The sequence below is a fragment of the Rhinatrema bivittatum genome, chromosome 1 (genome assembly GCF_901001135.1).
Source record: "Rhinatrema bivittatum chromosome 1, aRhiBiv1.1, whole genome shotgun sequence".
NCBI classification, from domain to species: Eukaryota; Metazoa; Chordata; class Amphibia; order Gymnophiona; family Rhinatrematidae; genus Rhinatrema; species Rhinatrema bivittatum.
The window spans coordinates 494312429-494333529 of NC_042615.1; positions in this window are offsets into that span (position 1 = coordinate 494312429).

A 21101-nucleotide genomic window follows, 5' to 3' on the forward strand; every position below is an offset into this window, starting at 1 on the left:
AGAAAAAAGAAATCTTATTAACCCAAACAAACGTGTAAATCTAAGTCAGTATTGAGGCCATTAGGAATTACAGTCTTCAATCTATAAATCCAACATTGTTCTAACCTTAGTAATTGCAGTTGACGATTTCCTCCTCGCCAGTGTTCCAGTACTTGATCAATGGCACAAAAAACTAAATCCTCAAACCGGTGTCCAGCCTGAATACAATGAAAGACCAAAGGTTCATCCGCCCGAGCATGCTTTATATTAGAGCGTGCTCAATCATGCGGGTTTTTAATATTTGCTTGGTTTTCCCCAATGTACAGCAGATCATATGGGCATCTAATCAGATAAATAACCATGGTTGACAGACAAGAGGTATTGTGTTTCAGGTAAATCTTGAAACCAGATTTTAGTTCCAAGAAACCTGTAACTGACATAGAAGCCGAACAGACAGAATACATCTGGCAGGACTGGTGTGAACCAGTGGTCACTTCTTTAGGATTTGATGAGCTCAAAAAATGAGGTCATTCTAGCAGTAGCATTTTATCACCTAGAATGACCTCATTTGGTTTTATAACCATTTATTATTATTTTTTATTGTATTTTTTACCTATTTTTATTGTTTGACACTTATTTAATCTGAGTTCACATTTTACATTTATTACCACTTGGTTCAATAATTTTATTTAAAAAAAATTTTTATTTCGTACAACACATCTTTTATAGACTTTTTATACATGATCCTTTCTTGTAATTTTAGAGTGTGTACATCTTCTATTTAACATGAAGCTGCTTCTTTCTTTCCCTCTTCTTTTTTAGAATTCTAATCAATACTTTGTGTTGCTCTCACATTGAAGTGTGACATATGAAAAATAACCATTGGAACAGGTACTTGTAGTCACAACCCAATTTCTTCTCTACAGATGGTTTTTTCACTATATTGAATCCACGTCCACCGGCTTAATAGACACACATATGTGTATTACTTACACAAGCCCATTTGGCTCTTGATAATTCCCAAGCATAGATGTTCATATATTTCACATTGTTTTCAATTACACTAGTTTTTGTACATATTATCAATAAGTACACATCACTGAGCAATTTTGATAAATTAGTTTTGATTTTGATTTTAATATTTTATGATTTTATTATGTTTCCTTATGTGATTCGACATTTTATATGTATCCACACATATCTATGTCTGTTTTAATCTATGTATATGTGCGTCTTTTATTTGTTATTTATTATTATTTTATTGTTCTTGTAGTAGCCCCTGAGGCAGCTCCTGCGTGAGCGAAACTCGGCCAGAGTCGGGCATATTCCAATAAAGAATCCCTTGATACACCAATCACTACCGTTTGTTCTGCTTTTCAGCATTATTGACCGGCTTCCGCTTTGCTTTAAGGGAAAATCTTGAAAGGACTTGAACAGGTAAACTAAATCGGTTATTTACTCTTTTGGATATTGCAAGGACTAGGGGGTACTAGCTCATTTAAAACATCAGAGAAAATTATTTTTCACTCAACACATAATTAAGCTCTGGAATTCATTGCCAGAAGATGTGGTTACAGCAGTTAGTGTAACTGGGTTTAAAAAAGGTTTGGGTAAGTTCCTAGAGCAGAAGTCCATAAACTGCTATTAGTCAATAAGGATTAATAGCTGGGGATCTATTCATTTAATGTTTGGGTACTTGCCTTGGTTGGCCATTGTTGGACACAGAATACTGAGGTTGATGAACCCTTGGTCTGACCCAATATGGCGTATCTTATGCCCCTTTGATGCGCATGATTGTTTATGATTGTGATTTCCTCTATAAAAAAAATGTAACTCCTTATTTCTGTCTACTTAAAGATAAATGTGTATAACACAGTGCAGGGACTATGAAACATTATTTAGACCGAAAAAGCAGCCAGAGTTCACATTCCAGTCCACATGGCAAATAAAACTGTTTTTAACTATTAATAAAAATCAAATAAACTGTCTGCAACAATTTCGGGGATTGGATTCCCTGAGCACTCATTTGTTTTTTCTTTTAGCCACTAGAGGGCACTCCAGTATTTCCAACCAGATGTGTTGAGGCTTCTGGAGCTTTTTAATTCCTTTTTTTTAATTCTTGGTTCATTCATCATTTTTAAGAACCAGGATACATTTCGTCTGGATATTTGTCCTGTGCTAGGGAGTGATTTAATCCAACTGATTATTTATTCCTGTTTGACCTTATGTCTGCCGTACAAAATCTAAATTTTCCTCCCTTACTTGTAATCTTTTGACGGTGGCCAATGATATCTTGCCTTTTTTCAGGCTTTTCACTAACCAAAGCAATGTCCTGAAATGACTGGTGTCTCCTCACTTTAAAGCTGTTATGTTCCTACCAGCAGAAGCTGGCCTAAGTACAGTACAGTCTTTACATATGATATGCAAGCAATCCTCGTCTTTTACTTAAATCCTAGGGTAAAAGTGGATTGCTTAAAATCAGTGCCACAAATTCTGCCAAAGTGTAGCCCCTGCAGTGTTGGGGAAGGGGGTGAGCCAAGGAAAAGGAGACCTGTTTTGAGCTGCTCCCTGAACTGCTGAAGTGGATCTGTTCCTATGCCCTGGGAGCCCTTTTCTGAAATTCTTGCGTAGGGACCTTTAATTTGAATTTATGCCACTGCTACAACCCTCAAAATAAAATGGGGTTCCGAAAACAGGACTCCCCCAGAACACACAAGTGAAGTGGAATAAGTATTCAGGTATAAATGCAGGAATGTCAAAAGACAGGGTAGTTATTACAATATGTAGGGTTGACTCGGCCCCATGATGTATTTCAGTTGAAGAATGTTCCAGTAATAGGTGGTCCAGTCCCTAAAGGGTGGGTCAGTATTATGAGAGTATAAAGGGTGACTCAATAAATCACCAGAGGGAATTTGTCAGGGGTTCTGGGGTGAGGGGAGCCCACCTGGGGAGTTGTACCAGACTGCAAGGCAGAGCTCTGGACAAGACAAGGGCCGGTCTTGCCTTGCCAGCCCCTCCCTCACAGGCTGAACCTTTGAGTTCTGGGGGCCAGTAGGTCTCTGCGACGGCAGTACATTATGGTGAGTCTGTACATGCTGGAACCAGATTAGGCTAGGTAAGGCCGAACAGGCATGGCTGAGCAGGTGAAGCTGAGCAAAAACACAGCTGAAGGCAGAGCTGAAATCAATGCTGAAGGCAAGGCTGAAGATAAGGTTTGGACAAGGTTGGCAGGGCTCAGCAGGCTGGACAAGGCAAGGCTAGTCTGGATACTGGGCAGGACCTGGAACTAGACAAGACACTAACTGAGGCAAGGCAAGATAAGGCCAGGACTTTGGTACAGCAGAACTGGACCTGATACAGGAACAGACAGGACTGGCAGGGCATGAAAAATCTAACCAAGGACAAGACCAAACAAGGCAGACTAGGGCAGGAGCTAGACAAAGTGACAGGAATAACACTGGACAGAAAACATAGAAGCCGGAAGGCAACAAGGCAAGGGGTCTGATGGCCACTAGGCAATAGGAAGGCCTGTAGAGGCCACAAAGCAGAATAGTACACAGAGTAGGCCCAAAGAATTCAAGGCAGGATACAAGGCAGAACAGGCCTGAAGGCCTCAAGGTAGGATGCAAGACAGCGTAGGAAAGGCAAAGGCAAGAAGGCCCAAAGGCCACAAGGCAGGAAGGCCTGAAGGCCGCAGAGCAAGACAAGGAACAGGAGCCAGGTCACGGAGCCAAGAATGACACCATGCAAAGGCAAGGATAAAATGGCAAGGCACGTTTACATAGGGCTGACACTTGGGCATGTCACAGGCAGAAACAAGGAGTTGGCAAGTTTGAAAGCTAAGCTTGTTGGAGGCCTCTGCTGGTGGGGAGGCATCATTGCAGGCAGCAGCAGGGTAGGATGAGGCTCTGTAGCAGGCAAAATCCTAACAGAGTTCCTGGAATAATTATTGGAAGTAGAACCATCTTGAAGGGAGCCTGGGGAGAGGTCGCAAAGGGATAGTGCTCTGTCTTGGGACTCCATTGATCCATCGGAAGGGGGGGGGGGGGAAGGGGGTCCTTTCCTGCAAGTTACTTCAGATTGACCCAGGGGAGGGATCCAGCACTTAAAAAACAGGGAGAGGATTTGTTTCTATCAAGCCAACCATCTGTGAATAATTTTGCGAACAAAATTATTTGAACATTCTTTTTGGGTCTTATTGAGAATATCAAGAGATTCCAGTGATCTTGTGTATTACTTAAACTGCATAAGGAATTGAACTGCTTTTATGTGCGCCTGGAACTTTATCTGATTCCCATTTTGATTTTTATACTCTGCACAGTGTATATTTTGTATGCTGAGACTTTATTTCTTTTTCTTTTTTTTGTTTGTTTTTTTAGCAAACTCTCTTTTTTTTTTTGGAACGAAACACTTGCAGTGTGGACTTTTTTTTTTTTTTTTTAAAGCAATTCTCTTAAGGGCACTTACAGGTTAAACCTGTCCCCCTCAGAGACTCTTGTGTCCCCAACCCTGCAATGGTGGATCAGTGCTCAGCAGGGCTTGGAAGTATGACCTCCTTGTAGTGTGTAGAGGATTGGAAGAGCAGGGACCATACACATAAAATAGTCAAGAGTGTTGTTTTGTGTTTGTGTGTTTAGATCTGTGTTGAAAGGGGATTGTCTTGTGCTGCTGTTGTCCTGTGAAAAGCGCCTCTTCCTCCCTCCAAACTCATAGTAAAATCGTGTTGCGCTACCTCCAGCAGCCCAGCCAAAATGCCATAGCTTCCTATGCAGAAATACAGAGCTTGACAGCAGATAAGAACTGTCTTCCCAAACTGTGCGCTTTTGCAGTGCCACAGAGCACAGCTGATCTCTGGCTTTCCTTTCACCCTTGGGGTGAGGTGAGAAAAACAAAAAACTTTCCTTGAAAAGATAGTTGGTACTTGTTTATATGTCTCCTGTGTGGAACCATGTGAAAGGCCTCCCTGAAATTCAAGGGTGCTATGTCTAGCACTCTCCCCAGATCCAACTCTCTGATCACCCATTTAAAGAAATCGATCAGATTTGTCTGACAAGACTTACCTCTGCCTTGTATCCTGCAATCCATTGGATTCCAGAGACTGCACTATCCTCTGTTTTGGCAGTGATTCCACTAATTTACTCACCACAGAGGTCAGCAAACCAGCCTGTAGTTCCCAGCCTCCACTTTACTTCCACTATTATGAATAGGAACCACATCTGCCCCTCTCTACTCCTCCATATCTACTCCCAACTCTAAAGAAGTATTGAAAAGGTCTGCCAGTGGAGGTGCCAGGACTTCTTTAAGTTTCCTCAATACCCTTGGATGTATCCCATCTGGCCCCATTGCCGTATCTACTTTAAGTATAGTTAGCTCCTCACAAACACAATATTCTGAAAATCAGTTGAGTTTTACCTCACTTCTAATCTTATTTGTGTTTATTTTATGTGGTCCTTCTCCAATCCCTTCCACAGTGAACACTGAACAGAAATTATCTAAGCAATTTTGCTTTTTCATCATCAGCTTCTACATATTCCTCCCCGTCACCTCTGAATCTCACAATACCATGTTTGCACTTCTTTCTATTACTAACCTATCTAAAATGTCTTGTTCCCCTATTTTACTGTATTTGCTATTTTTTCTTCCATTTACATTTTTTGCTTTCCTGACAACTTTCCTAGGCTTCTCTTACTTTTTCTGCCTGTCTTCCACTTTCTGTGATCTCTTGTAGTTTATGAATGCTAACCTTTTCTCCTTTACTTTTCCAGCCTCTTCTTTCAAAAACCAAAACAGCCTCTTTTTCCCCTTTCATTTATTTACTTTCCTAATAAAGGAACTCATTTGAGATACTTTAGAAAAATGCGGTAATGAGGGGTGGGGGGCCGAAACGGGGGGGCGGTCCTGCGCTAGCCAGCAGCACTTCTCCTTTCATATGGGCTGATACAGTAAAGTCCGTGGGAGAGCGGGCAAACGCCCGCTCTCCCGGCGCGCGCACAGGCCACTCTCCTGTGCGCGCGATTCACTATTCAAATTAGGTCTGGCGGTAAAAACAAGCAAAAGGAGGCGCTAGGGACATTAGCGCGACCCTAGCACCTGCTTTTGGACTGGAGCGGCGGCTGTCAGCGGGTTTGACAGCCGACGCTCAATTTTGCCAGCGTCTGTTCTCGAGCCCGCTGATAGCCATGGGCTCGGAAACTGGATGCCGGCAAAATTGAGCGTCCGGTTTTCGACCCGACAGCCTCGGGCTGACTTCAAATTTATTTATTTTTTTTACTTTTGGAAACTTTCGGGACCTCCAACTTAATATCGCCATGATATTAAGTCGGCGGGTGCACAGAAAAGCAGTTTTTACTGCTTTTCTGTGCACTTTCCCAGTGCCCGAAGAAATTAGCGCCTACCTTTTGGGTAGGCGCTAATTTCTGAAAGCAAAATGTGTGGCTTGGCTGCACATTTTGTTTTCTGAATCGCGCTGGAATACCTAATAGGGCCATCAACATGCATTTGCATGTTGCGAGCGCTATTAGGTTCGGGGGGGTAGGATGCGCATTTTCGAGCCCTTACTGAATAAGGGGTAATGCTAGCACGTCGAAAATGCGCGTCCAATAGAGGGTTAACAGTGCACTCCGTCGGCGCGCACTGTACTGTATTGGCCCGATAGAGAGTAATGAGTAAAATCCCTAACTGCTAAAAGCAGCTAAAAGCACAGTGAAAGTTTATCCAAATGGCAATCTTTAAGAGGAAGCAGAAGACTGAGGAACTTTGGGAACAGATGAATGATAAAATCTATTGTTCTGTGAGCTTGAGACCGTGAATTTCAACAGAAAATATAACACCAAATGTGATAGACAGACTGACAGAGAAAACTGTGTACTCTGAAGCTACTGTAAGAGAACTTTGCTTTAAAGCAGTTAAGTTCCCAGTGCTGGCAGAAATCTAATTTTACATTTTGCATAGTGGTTGAGAGAGAGTATGTGCTACACTAAATACAGGAAAGCATACCTGCAAGGATTACCTGACATTTGCTGGGAAAGTTTGAAATAGAACAGGATACACTCAGTTATGTTTGTTTTCTTAGCTAGAATATAGTTTTACTAAAGTTTCCAGTTCAGTGAGGGAACACACTCTAGATTTCTGGAAGGAGGACATGACAGTGTAGACAGGTTTTTTAAAATACATTTTATTTGAAGATAGGAAGACAAGTCACTTAACTGATCTACGGTGATGCAGTGCCAGTGCAGTGCCTAGGTATGCGGTGATGATGATACCACATCACCTGAGATCTCTCTCTCTGCTCTGAATCGCACCTAACTGCCATACCTCCATTTCCTCACCATCGCCAGCCTTTTTTGCTCTTTTCAACAATGATGCCCTGGCATCCGATGATGCCTCCCTGCCCACTTCTGGTGCCCTAGGCAGCTGCCTAGTCTGTCTAATGCTCCCGCCAGCCCTGCAGTGATTAGAGTCAAGAGGCTAGAAAACAGCTACCATGAGGGTGCAGTCCAGCAACGACTGGTCCAACGCATCAGAGAAGACTATCATAATTTGGAAGGGACTACCTGAGGAAACCATGAGTTCGCCCATCATCACACTGCATCACACATCGAAGCACTCAACTTTTCATACTCAAATCCAGGGATCTGGTCTACATACTATAGGGACCAAAAAATACACACCTCAAAAATATAATTCCTCTCTTCTTGAACAAACAACAAACAAAATACAGGGAAAATGCAAATCCTTATGGGTAGACTTTTAATGACCGGTATCTTTAAGGGTAACTCCCAAAAGGGAATACCTCAATGTTAGAATGTACTGTTTTTGCTTTAAATTTTTAAGTGAGCTTTAGTACTCATGTTTGTGCGGCATTCTATATTTTTTGTGATAATATATTTTATCTTATTTGCAAACTCTCCTTAATAACCACAGTCCTTAAGAGAAGCTTTGAAAGGTAGTTATTACACACAAAATAAATGAAGCCACCCATACTAAAGCAGCTACTATCGTGAGCTGAACTGCTTTCCATCAAATTGGTAATGAATAGAGGTGTGAATCGTGTGATCGATCGTCTTAACGATCGATTTTGGCTGGGGGGGGGGGAGGGAAATTGGATCGTCGTGTTTTGTTTTGTTTTGAAATCGTTAAAAATCGTAAATCGGAGGAAGGCGGGAAAACCGGCACACCAAAAAACCCCTAACACCCACCCCGAACCTTTAAAACAAACCCCCACCCTCCCGAACAGCCCCAAAATGTTTTAAATGACCTGGGGTCCAGTGGGAGGGTCCCGGCGCGATCCCAGCGCGATGTCCCGCTCTCTGGCCACACAAAAAAAACCCTAACACCCACCCGAACCTTTAAAACAAATCCACCAAAAATGTTTTAAATGACCTGGGGTCCAGTGGGAGGGTCCCGGCGCGATCCCGGCGTGATGTCCCACTCTCTGGCCAAACCAAAAAAACCCTAACACCCACCCCAAACCTTTAAAACAAACCCCCACCCTCCCGAACTCCCCCAAAATGTTTTAAATGACCTGGGGTCCCGGCGCGATGATCCCGGCGCGATGTCCCGCTCTCTGGCCACGGCTGCTGTGAAGAGAAATGGTGCCGGTGGCCCTTTGCCCTTATCATGTGACAGGGCAAAGGTAGCGCCGGCACCATTTTGATTCCTAGGTACCGACGTCACGCGTCCAGGAGATCGCTCCCGGACCCCCGCTGGACCCCCAGGGACTTTTGGCCAGCTTGGGGGGGCCTCCTGACCCCCACAAGACTTGCCAAAAGTCCAGCGGGGGTCCAGGAATGACCTCTTGCACTCGAGCTGTATTGCAAAATGGCGCCATATGGCCGGCGCCATTTTGCAATACGGCTCGAGTGCAAGAGGTCATTCCTGGACCCCCGCTGGACTTTTGGCAAGTCTTGTGGGGGTCAGGAGGCCCCCCCAAGCTGGCCAAAAGTCCCTGGGGGTCCAGCGGGGGTCCGGGAGCGATCTCCTGGATGCGTGACGTCGGTACCTAGGAATCAAAATGGTGCCGGCGCTACCTTTGCCCTGTCACATGATAAGGGCAAAGGGCCACCGGCGCCATTTCTCTTCACAGCAGCCGTGGCCAGAGAGAGAGGGAGATCGCGTTGGGACCCCCCCCCCCCCCCCCACTGGACCCCAGGTAATTTAAAACATTTTGGGGGGGGGTTCGGGAGGGTGGGGGATTTGTTTTAAAGGTTCGGGGTGGGTTTTAGGGTTTTTTTGGTGTGCCGGTTTTCCCGCCCCCTATTTAACGATACAATACAAATGCCCCAGACGATAAATCGTGGGCATTTGTATTGTATCGTGCACTCTAACGATTTTGGACGATTTTAAAATTATCAGACGATAATTTTAATCGTTAAAAAACGATTCACATCCCTAGTAATGAATACCTTAAGCGCATTATAACCAATTTCTCTTGTCCTGTGAAGCCACCCCAACACTGCTAGTGTTTCAGCAATAATTGCCTGCTTCAGGGGCAAGAGAGGCTGCTGTTAATAGGAAAATACATTTTAAATTATAATGATTTATTTATTTTATTTATTTATTTATTTGGAGTTTCTTATATACCGATAGCCGTTCGCACATCGTATCGGTTTACATACAACTAATAACTTGTGGGCATAGCCCTTACAAAGAACAGTAAAAAGAATGTGGAAAACAAATATACAAGAGATATATGTAATTAATTACTCTATGCAACAATATACAAAGGATATACAACAATAGTAATAAATAAATCATAAAGAGAATAATTATGAAGAAGGTGTCATGTTACTAGCAAGGATAATCTTAAATTATACAGGGTTATCATAAAAAAAAGTTAGTAGCAGTGATGAGCAGGGTAAATCAGAGATTCAAATAGTGGGTCGGGGGAAAACACTATAACAGAGGTAAAAGGGTAAGGGAGAGAAACGGAGGGAGAGGGAAAATACAGGGGAGGGCATACAAAGGTAGGCGCGAGTGGTGGGTCATGGGTTACAGGGAGGGGGTGAGAGTGTCAGATGCATGAGTTATCTTATCGGTATCCTGTTGAGGGGTCAACTTCAGAGGGAATTCCTGTTGTAGGGTCTTCTTCATTGGGAGGGGGGAGCATGTGGGTAGGCTTGTATAAACAACCAGGTTTTTAGTTTTTTTTTTAATTTAGGCGTGGAGGTCTCAGTGCATATATCAGGGGGTAGGGAGTTCCATAGGGTGGGGCCAGCAATTGAAAATGCTCTGTTCATGGTAGAGGTAAGTTTGATATTTTTGATAGTTGGCGTACGGAGGGTTCCTTGTAGGGCGGGGCGGGTGGGTCTTATGAAGGTGCGCGGATGTAGGGGGCGGGGTGATCCAGTTGAGGTTTTCATTAAATAGACTTTTATGTATAAGGGAGAGGGCTTTATACAGTATGCGTGATTGTATAGGGAGCCAGTGAAGATCAATAAGTGTAATGATGATCAATAAGTGTAATGATGACAATAATGATGACAATAAAGTCTCTAGCCCATATACTAGTATAAAATAACTATGGATTCAAGCCAGGACATGAACATGCTGCTTCTTGTCAGACAGCAGCCACCTCCTGTGTCTTTAAAAAGACCCTGGACCAATGAAAACCCTCGCAGGGCCAAAGTCTCACCTTTGACTGACAGTAAAACTTTCCTAGCTTTTAAGCAAGGAAGTTTCCTATTACGTCCAACTTATACCAGAGAAATTGTATTGCAGTGCTCGTTCAGGTCCAACTTGCACAGGAGAAGTTGTGTCGTAGTTCTCTTTCAGGTATGCCCAAATGCAATGGATTGTCATTCAAGTGCTCAATACATCAATAAACAAAATAAGGCTATGAAATATGAAAAATAAACATTCTAAAAAAACAAATTCTTCTGAATTAAATTTAAATCCCCAATTACAAAAAAACTTTTTCATATATACTTAAAATAATTATATTTTTATTTCTTATGGGGCGTATCTGTCCTTACGAAGGATTTTGCTGCTCTGGTATATCATACAAAATAAAAAATGTTTTAGAATGAAAACCATTTTTCGTCTTTTTGAGAGAACCATTTACAAGCACTCTAAAGTTTTTCGAAAACATTATTAATGTTCTGAAAAAATGGTAGTCCTGGTTGTCATTGCTGCGTGAGGCTGCAGAAGAACTGCAACCTTTATGTGAATATAAGTGGTGGATATAAGTGGTAAACTGGTAGGGCCTGCTTCCTACAAAATCCATCCTAGAATGGTAAGTCCCCTAACTATTGAAGTCCAAAGAGGAGATGTCATTGAAAAAAAGAGATATCATTGCAGCGATAAGAGTGGTTAGAAAAACACTTACCATTTTATTTCTTTATTAAGGCCGTGAGGTAACACGGTATTCCAGTTGAAGATGAACCGTTATTCCATTTGTATTAATTTCAAATTGTAATCCCCTCCTCGGATCGACCGGGGGACTTGTACTAGACCAGCCACTCTGATCTCTTCCGGTTTATGGTAAGGTGCGCCTTCTTTCTGCGTTCTAATGCAGCTTAGATGTTCTTGTATGCGAGTTTTCAACATCCGAGTGGTCTTCCCGATGGATACTAGTTGGCAAGGGCACCAGATAGCATACACTAAGTTGGTTGATGTACAAGTAAGTTGATGAAAAAAATAAAAGGATCATCAATTAGATACTTTTAAGGGCTGACCTTGAAAAGCCAATGCACATGTATTACAACGGCCACAAACTGAGTGGCTATATGTGGTTCTTTTACAGAAAGCAGTTACGTCTCAGGAGCAAAGGATTGTCTGTGTTTTACCTTTTTCTTCATACATCGCTCACTTCAAGGCCAGTATTCATCTGGTATTCCAAGATACTCCTTTATTTGCCCTTATAAGGGCTAGAAACATCCGCAATATGATAGTACAATTTATCCAGTTCCTCAGCAGTTACTACTAATCCAACCACATATAGCCACTCAGTTTGTGGCCGTTGTAATACATGTGCATTGGTTTTCAAGGTCAGCCCTTAAAGATATCTAATCGACGACCCTTTTATTTTTTTCATCAACTTACTTGTACATCAACCAACTTAGTGTACGCTATCTGGTGCCCTTGCCAACTAGTATACATCGGGAAGACCACTTGGATGTTGAAAACTCGCATACAAGAACATCTAAGCTTCACGGTTTTATTGAAAGGGGAAGGATTTCCCCCCTGAGAATCACTCATGGCTCACCACATTAATGTGGGTTTTGGCGCCAGTTTGTGCACGGTTTATTATGTAAGACTGTGAGTGCATGTTCGTGCGCGCTTTTCCATGCAGGTTTCACATTAGCGCGGATTTTCTGTACGCATCTCATTTACTTATGTGGCCTTTATTACATCCCGCAGAGGTGCCTGCCTTTGTTGCGTGCGTTAAAAAAAAATACGTACAGACAACTAGCACTGATTTCACTGCGGGTCTTATTACATCAGGCCCTATACATGCTAAGTTGTATTTAGTACATTCTGCTCACACATAATTAATCTGAAGAATTCTGTGTTGAATCATCTGAAAGACAGTTTCATGGAAATGAATCAGAACTTGCAGACCTTGTTATTTTTGGGTATTGATTATTGCAATTCTTTAATGCTTGGCTTTCCCAACAGCACTTTTCTAACTCTTCAGCTACTGCATAATGCAGCTGCCAGTATTAGTGGAACATCATTGTTATGACCATAAAGAACATAGAACATGCCATACTGGGTCAGACCAAGGGTCCATCCAAGTCACAAGTACCTGGCAAGTACCCAAACATTAGATAGATCACAAGCTACTATTGCTTATTAATTACTGTAATAGCAGTTTATGGATTTATCCTCTAGGAACTTATCAAAATCTTTTTTAAACCCAGTTACACTAACTGCTGTAACCACATTCTCTGGCAATGAATTCCGGAGCTTATCTATGCACTGAGTGAAAAAGAATTTTCTTCGATTTGTTTTAAATGAGCTACTTGCTAACTTCATGGAGTGCCCCCTTGTCCTTCTATTATCTGAGAGAGTAAATAACCGATTTACATTAACTTGTTCAAGTACCTTCATGATTTTGTAGACTTCTATCATATCCCTCCTCAGTCATCTCTTCTCCAAACTGAACAGTCCTAACTTCTTTAGCCTTTCCTCATAGGGCAGCTGTTCCATGCTCCTTATCATTTTGTTCGCCTTTCTCTGCATTTTCTCCAGTGCAGCTGTATCCTTTTTGAGATGCGGTGATCAGAATTGCACACAGTATTCAAGGTGCGGTCTCACCATGGAGCGATACAGAGGCATTATGACATAATCAGTTTTATTTTCCATTCCCTTCCTAATAATTCCTAACATTCTGTTTGATTTTTTGATTGCTACAACACACTGGGCTGACGATTTCAATGTAGTATCCAGTATGACGCCTAGATCTCTTTCCTGGGTGGTAACTCCTAAGATAGAACCTAACATCGTGTAACTACAGCAAGGGTTATTTTTCCCTAGATGCATCACCTTGCACTTGTCCACATTAAATTTTATCTGCCTTTTGGATGCCCAATCTTTCAGTCTCACAAGGTCCTCCTGCAGTTCGTTACAATCCACTTGAGATTTAACTACTCTGTTGAGCAGAAAAGACTGAATAGAAACATTGGCTGACCCATTCCCTTTTTAGCTTTACTGTGTTCTTTATCATCCAGATGCGTCTCTTGTAGGAAAGCGATACTAGCTCGCAGCTTTTGAAGACCTGTCAAAACCTTTTTATTGGGGAATGGAGCCCATCAACATCAACACCTGAGCAGTTACCATGGAAAAAAGAACAATATGTAATACAACTGTAGCTTATTATTTTTATTATGCAACATCTATCTTAGGACAGCTTAAATGGTTACTGATAGCTTTCAGAATTCAATACAAAGTATTATTTATTTATTTATTTATTTAAATTTGTATATTCTGCATTACAGCACTTTAAAGTGTACATTAAAGCAGATTACATTCAGGTACTAAAGGCATTTCCCTATCCCCACAGGGTTTACAATCTAATTTTTGTACCTGAGGATAAAGTGACTTACCCAAAGTCACAACGAGTGACAGTGGGGTTTGAATGCTGGTTTCTCTGGCTCATAACCCACTGCTCTAACCTCTAGGCTGCTCCTCCACTGTTAATCCACAAATTAATGCTGATACCTTATTGGTTTGGAGCTGTACTAAGGCTATATGCACCTTGGTCAGCAAATAAGGGACTGTTAGAAGAACCCACGGTTCTTCGGGCTCATCTTGCTGAGGTTAGAGGGTGAGCATTTTCTGTAGCTGGTCCTTTAATTTGGAAAGCAATGCCAGAGCAACTGTGAATTATGACAGATGCTAACATTTTTTAAAAATCTATGAAAGTATGCATAACCTCTAGGCAGGACGAATCCTTTAACTGGCACCCAGGGGCACATAGAAAAGAGAGGATGGACCCTTTGGGGTAGATTTTATAATTTTGCGCGAACAAAAGTACGCTGGATTTTATAAGATACGCGTGTAGCCGCGCGTATCTTATAAAATCCGGGGTCGGCGCGCGCAATGGGGTGCACATTTGTGCAACCTGTGCGAGCCGAGCCCAGCGCGTGCTGCCTGTTCCCTCCAAGGCCGCTCCGATTTCGGAGCGGCCTCGGAGGGAACTTTCCTTCGCCCTCCCCCCACCTTCCCCTCCCTTCCCCTACCTAACCCACCTCCCCGGCCCTATCTAAACCCCCCCTTACCTTTGTTGGCAGATTTACGCCTGCTGAAAGCAGATGTAAATCTGCGCGCGCCAGCGGGCTGCTGGCGCACCATCACCCGACCCAGGGGCTGGTCTGGAGGCCTCGACCACGCCCCCGGGCCGGCGCCACGCCCCCGGGCCTGCCCTCGAAACACCGCACCACGCCCCCGAAACACCCCCGACACACCCCTTTTACAAAGCCCCGGGACTTACGCGCGTCCCGGGGCTCTGCGCGCGCCAGCAGCCTATGCAAAATAGGCGCACCGGATTTACACGCGCAGGGCATTTAAAATCCGGCCGATTATGAACACAACTCTTCTTAACTCTCAGTTTCTCCACGGATAGCATCAACTCCCTGAGTTCCAGGATTCCAAACTGGGGGAAGAATGTTAAGCTCTAATACCTATTTCTTGCAATACAAGCCCTTCCACATCATCTGTACACAGCACTAATAATTACCATAGTCTTTTTCATCTAAAGAATACACCGAGGAGCAGCATGGTTTCCAACTTCTTTTACCGATAGTTGGTTAGATGACTGAATAATATTAATAAATTAATAAATTTGTAATAAATTAATAAATTTGTGACCTCACTTCTTTAGTAAAGTCTCTCAGTTTCGTTGGAAGCATGCTTTCAACATCTCAGTTCCCTCAGTTACTCCAATTACTCAGATTTACTGTATTTAATCTTCCCAGACTGAAGGTAGTTCAATCCTCCTTTAGATTTTCAATTTTTTCCCAGTTTTTTCCACTGTAAATGGTTAGAATATAGTCCCAATACTTTATCAGAACTTGGTCCCAAGTTTAATACTTTCCCTTGAATCTTCTCAAATACTTTTAGTTCTCCTATGTGTAGTGCCTGATGGAGCTCTCCTCTCAGTTCCTTGCCACTTTAATCAGCACATGCTTTTCTTAGAAAATACATTAAGCTTCTTACCCCTTTAGATCCTCTAGTTTCCTTCCCTCTATGCCATTGGCAGGATTACACATTTTCCAACTGGATTCCTCCACTCTTTAGATTCTTTCAGGATAAAAGACACCACTCTCTTAAAGGTTTGGTTACTAAGCCACAGGTACTAAGGGCTATCAGCTCCCAGTGGAACAAAAATAGTCTCTGAACCCAAAGAGGGGAAAAATCAAAACAAGAGACAGGAGGGGTGGAATAAAACGTCCTTGCCGCAAAACTAAGGAGATAGTCCCAAAATAGTTAATTTAAAGCTGCAACTCCTCCGCATTAGATCACTGTCAGGTCCATCCTCTGAAGGAGAGATAGCACACTGCAGGTCTTCCCTACCCCTTGATCCAGCTTTGAACACAGGGTTGTCCCAATCCATTGCAACAAGGGAGACCAGGCTCTCACAGGGAATTCTCTAACAATGGATTAAAAGAGATTAAAAATAATCAGAAAGGAAGTCCAACATAAAAGACAGGAGGCAGAGAGCTCCTACTTCAACAAAATCCAAACTAAAATCCACGAGGATAAGTGGTGCTTGGGAAGGATAAACAGCTAGAACACACCATCTGCATCTCCCATACGGGGGAGCAAAACCCAAACCTCTCTTCACCAATTTCTGCCTAAACCTCCCCAGTTGGTGAGTTCACTCATGTTAGGGAAGCCAAGGGTTCCCTACATATGGCTTTTTCAGCAGGCTTTCAGAGCAGAAAATTAGCAAAGAAAGAAGCTCTGACCCTCAATTATGGTGAATTTGGACTGTGCGTAAATTGACTAAAGATAATAGAAAGCAAACTAAAATAATTTGTCTACCACCATACGCAAATTGAGTTCTTGGCATTTATGCTATGTGTATATTTTATTTTATGAATGTTTTTAATTGTAAATTGCCATGATCACTGGAATGTGCAGTTATGAAATAATTTTTAAATAAAATAAATAAATAAATGTATAGACAATAAATCCTGTTAAGTTTTGAAAAGTTTTTGTGTGCAATATTTATCTTAAACTGTGCAGGCTAACTTTGCTGTCTCTGGCTATATTAAAGTTATGCAGATAAGCTTATCTGGCTAACTGTAGGACAGCTGTTTGGCTGACTTAAATGTATCCTGCTATGTTAACCAGATAATGCTGAAAATCAGTGTTTATCCAGTTAACATAGTATCAGCCTCATTCACTGCTTAGTGAATGAGGCTGATACTATGTTAACTGAGGCCAATTGAGTAAAAATTACTATTTTTTGTGTGGTAAATTTCCTAACGTGGGGATAACACAAAGAGGCAGATTTTCAAAGAATTACACACATAACTCCCGAAAAGCTGCCCCTTCCACCCCCTGCACGCGCCGAGCCTATCTTGCATAGGCTCGGCGATGCGCGCAAGCCCCAGGATGCGTGTAAATCCCGGGGCTTTCCTGGGGGGGCGTTCGGGAGTGTGTCGCGGCCGGCGCGTCATCGGGGTGTTCCGAGGGTGGGGCCGCGGGCATGGTTCCGGCCCAGTGGTGTTGCGGGGGCGTGGCCTCGGCCTCCGGACCAGCCCCCAGACTGGAACATGACGCGCCGGCAGCCCGAGGCAGGCGTAACTTGTAAAATAAAGGTAGGGGGGGGAATTAGTTAGGGCTGGGGGGTGGGTTAGATAGGGGAAGGGAGGGAAAGTTGGGGGGGGGGGGGGCCAGAGGGAATGGAGGATGGCTGCGCAGCTCGGCGCGCACAGGCTGCCGATTTTGCTCAGCCTTGAGTGCGCCGACCCTGTATTTTATAACATGCGCGCGGCAGCACGCATGTTATAAAATCGGGAGTAGATTTGTTTGCGCCGGGTTGCGCGAACAAATCTACTCCCGCGCGCACCTTTTAAAATCTACCCCAAAGTATTTCAAATATCTTGTGTTGTTATAGGCCTGGCACCCCGTGTATTTAAATTTACGCATTACGCTAATGAGCTCATTAGTACCCTTCCATATGTAAATCTAATATCATGGCTTACTGAGAATTTCGCAAGCCACATTATTTGACTTGAAATTAACAACACTAAAGTTGTTGTTAGTTTCCCAGGGCAAAAGCTGGGCAGCGCCATTTGGAAAAATGCCCGCCGCCCGAGCCCGGAGCCTAGGAGGCGCTCTGGAGCACCACTGCCCCTCCAGTGAAGATTTCAAAAGGAAAGGAATGGATCGGGGTGAGGGGGAAGAGCCACTGGTCCCCAGGGAGGAATTTTTCATTAAGGGGGGGGGTCCAGGGGTGGGGAGGGGTCGATCTGCTCAACCACAAGAGTCATTATTTTTAACAACGGGGGGGGGGGTGATGCAGGGAGTAGGGGTCCTAGCATCTTGGGGCTGGGTTTTCATGTGAAGGGGCAGGGGGCAGGGCATCACTGCAGGTAAAAGAAAAACAAAGGTTTTCTTCCTTTCTTAAACAATGGGGTCACTTCCAAGGGTGGCCGGGAGATGGGGCATGGATTGTAAGAGACCCCCAGGGGTTTTTGCTTTACTGGGGAGGGGGGCCTTCTTGGGCCCCTTTAAGCAATGACAGCCCCATAGTTGTGGGCCGCCAGCTGCAGGGCGATTCAGCAAGTCTTAGGGTTAGTAGTCGCGGCAGCGTGAATCCCGCAGTTTAGTGAATGACCCCCCCCCCCATAACTAGCCGGCTGACTCCATCCTGCAACGTCCCTGTCCTGCTCTCAAGCCAGCTGGATGACATTTTTAGCTGGATAAATGGTTATCTGGTTATCTCGGAAGTGGTTAGTGCAGCAGAATTTTCAAATCTCACCGTTTGTCCGACTACGTCCAAACTCAGACAGACAAATTATGCTGAATATTGACCTCTTAAATGTGTAAAGCTGCCCTTATTTGGGAATGAGAATGAGTTGAAATTTGTTTGTTTACCTGGTATCTAAGACTGAGACAAAATTGTTACTTGAAAAAATAAAAAAGAAATATAGGGGTACATTTTAAAAGGGTTACGCGCGTAACCCTTTAAAAGCCCCCTGCGCGCGCCGAGCCTATTTTGCATAGGCTCGGCGGCGCGCGCAAGCCCCGGGACACGCCTATGTCCTGGGGCTTTGCTAGGGAGGCATTTCGGGGGGCGGCGCGATGTTCGTGGCATTCCGGGGGGCGTGGTTCCGGCCCGGGGGCGTTTCAGAGGCGTGGCCGAGGCCTCCGAAATCGCTCCCGGGCCGGGGAATCGCACGGCGGTGGCCGACTAGCACGCGCGAGTTACGCCTGCCTGGGGCAGGCGTAACTTTCGCGATAAAGGTGGGGGGGGGGGGTGTAGATAGGGCTAGGGAGGTGGGTTAGGTAGGGGAAGGGAGGGGAAGGTGGGGGGAGGCCGAAGGAAAGTTCCCTCCGAGGCCACTCCGATTTTGAAGCGACCTCGGAGGGAATGGGCAACGCGCGGGGCTCGGTGCACATAAGGTGTACAAATGTGCACCCCCTTGCGCGCGCCGACCCCGGATTTTATAAAATCCGGCGTAATTTTGTTTGCACCTGGTGCGCGAACAAAAGTACGTGCTGGCGTACTTTTCTAAAATCTACCCCATAGAGTGTAAACCTTATTGCTGTAAAGTAGTACCAAGTGTGAAGCTGAAAATGTGTTTTGAGTTCTTCCTTCTTTCTGTTAATCAGTTTCATTTCTCCAGCATTAGGCAGACTGAAATAAAATTGTGTTTATTTTAGTGTCTGGCTCTTGAGACAGATGTATACAGTATGTACCATCATCTTCCTGCGTTCAAGGTGAGAACATGCTTTATTTTTTTCTTTTAATTCTGTTTGTTGGTATGACAGTAAGGATACAGGAGAGCATATATGTTTTGTTTTAAGTATCCTATCGCCTCCTCTCTACCTGTAGGAGGTGCTTTGGCGGGGCGATATATTACACCCATTACTGAAGTTTGCCGGGCAGAGGGAGGGGATTGATTGAAAGTGGTGGGGCTTTGCCTTCATTATGTCCAAGTTATCGCAGGTAAACAGGAGAACATTTACCTCCCTCTTAACACCATACTCGTTGGCACCATGTAGAGGGCTCTTGTGTGGTCCTGAAGTGACAGGGTCACGTGATTGTAAGGCCCCCGTTCCCTTACTGATAAAAGCAAATGGCATTCTTTAACCCAGGCTGGTGTCACCCTGCTGCAACCCTTCAGGCAGCAGAGGAAGGCCGAAGAACTGGCACAAGGTTTTTCTTTCCAAGGGGCGGCATTAACAAATTGTCCTTTTTTTGTGGGTGGCACTTACCAAACTTAAAAGTCACATGTTAAGAAGGAAAGGTCATGTCATCAAGCTTGGGTTTTAATTTTTTTTAACACAAAAACAGAACTTTTTTTTTTTAACATGTATACTTCTTCTATCGAGTACATGTTGATGAAACTGAAAAATATTGAATTATTGAGACAAACTGAGGAAAAGATTTAATGGAAATCAAGCAATGTGTTTATCAGTACAACCTTCATGCTTTCTTCAATGTGACTGTTGTTGGGCTTGCATTTCAGAAAGCAAATATTTCAAAGCAGATATGATGCTTCTTGTATACAGTCACATGATGATGTAGATTTTCTTTGGAATAGTGTCTTGAAATGGGTTTGTTTTTATACACACCATCCCAGGGACAAGCCTGTCTCATAAGCCAGGTAATGGTGGGCATGATCTCAGTATCATTTGTAGGACAGCTCTGTTGTATAACTTTGTTCAGTTTAGTTATTGAAGAGGGCTATTCACAAATATGTGTGCTTCCAAACAGTCTTAGACAAACAGCTGCCTTCTGCCATAGACTGGGATAAGAGTCCTTGGAAAGACACTTAGGAAAGTTCAACAAATCTATCTCCTTGAATGTTAAATGTATTTGATCGCTATTCTGAAGGTCAATGAGTTTGAGTTGAAAATTCGCATCGGCGTCTTCGTATGAGGCTTCGAAAGGGTTGGCAAATGTTTTAAACGATGTTATGTCTTCTTCAAAGAACAAGACTCGCTCCTTAAATTGCTGCTGTAGCTTTTTAATGTGGCTGGCAGACTTTTGACTATTTATCATGTATTGTTGAAATATTTCCTGACAATTTGGAAAGTGGCAGGTGGTGTTATTTAGAAAGCTGTGAATGAAACAGTGCAAATTTAATTTGGAAGGTCTGACATGCTACCAGAAAGTTCTGAAAAAAGATGAGGCCTTTCTCCTGCAGTTTGAGATTCCAATTTAAGATGGTAACTTTCAAACAGGCAGGGGCACACCTATGCACCTGTGTGTCGACGTGTGCCCAGAGATGGGGCAATGTTATAATATGTGTGCACATAAGCGTGCATGTTATAAAACAGCTTAGGCGTGTGTATCTGTGCGCCTAACTTTAAGCTTGTGCATGGCTGGCAGCATAAGTTGGCTTACAGAAGTGCAACTGAGGGTACTTTATAACAGACACATGTCCAGCCAATGACCAGTTTCACCAGTTCATCCACCAGTCTGCCCACTGTTTAGT